This window comes from Carlito syrichta, unplaced genomic scaffold (genome assembly GCF_000164805.1).
Source record: "Carlito syrichta isolate Samal-C Ts95f unplaced genomic scaffold, Tarsius_syrichta-2.0.1 Scaffold227205, whole genome shotgun sequence".
NCBI classification, from domain to species: Eukaryota; Metazoa; Chordata; class Mammalia; order Primates; family Tarsiidae; genus Carlito; species Carlito syrichta.
Genome location: NW_007171301.1, coordinates 1 through 1,017, shown reverse-complemented (window position 1 = coordinate 1,017; position 1,017 = coordinate 1). Strand labels below are relative to the sequence as shown.

General features: G+C 51.3%; 1 pseudogene; it reads right to left on the bottom strand.

Annotated features, from left to right (window-relative positions):
- Positions 1-3: 3 nt before the first annotated feature.
- Positions 4-1,010, bottom strand: LOC103253390 (annotated as a pseudogene).
- Between the last annotated feature and the right edge of the window lie 7 nt (positions 1,011-1,017).

Below are 1,017 nucleotides of genomic sequence, written 5' to 3'. Positions count from 1 at the left end.
CTTGATGCTGACAGTTTTCACCTTCTCCACCAGAAGGTCCATCTTATTGAGGAACAGAATTATGGAGACGTTGAAGAAGAGCTTGTTGTTGACTATGGTCTCAAAGATGTTCATGGACTCCACCAGCCGAGTGCGCCTGTCCTCCATGAGGACCTGGTCATATTCACCGGAGGAGACCATGAACAGGATGGACGTGATCCTGTTGAAGCCCTGGAACCACTTCTGATGCTGGTACTGCTGGTCGCCCACATCCACCATCTTAAAGGGGATTTTTTTTTAAAGAGTTGGAGTCTCACTCTTTTGCCCGCTCTATCCAGTCCAAGACTGGAGTGCAATGGCACGCTCCTGGCCACTGCAACCTCGACCTGCTGGGCTCCGGTTCTTCCACCTCAGCCTTCCAAGTCACCAGAACTATAGGCACACGCCCAGCTAATTTCTGATATATTGTAGAGACAAGGTCTCGTCAAGTTGCCCAGGCAGGTCTCTAACCCTCAGGCTTAGGCAATCCACTCACTCGGCCTCCCAAAGTGCTGGGATTACAGGCTGAGCCACCAAGCCTGGCCTAAAGGGGATTTTTAAAATAACGAAGTCATGTTCCACAATTCCCTTGGTGGCTATCCTAACCAGCAGGATGTTTTGCTTACTAGGAGAGTAATTCAGCTGACCGATCTGGTCCAAGTTATCCAGGAAATACTTCACCAATTCACCCGACTGAAACTTGCTCGACCGCTCTAAGCCTCCTTGATACCAGAATGCCCCCAGAGTGCGCGGAGAGCAGGGACGTACAGCTGGAAGGTGGCAGGCTCCACAGGCAGCCCTGCCTTGTTCTCAGAGGCCATCAACAACACGCTGGGCTTCTCATTTTCAGAATACCGCCAAGGAATACCAAGCTTGTCTCGTGCATCCACAAGAATTTTTGAGCCCTTGAGGATGTTGTCGAAGACGGTGTCGCGGAACTCGAGCAGAGCCTTCTGGTCGAACTCGCGATCGTGGATGATGCACATCTGCTTGAGGAAG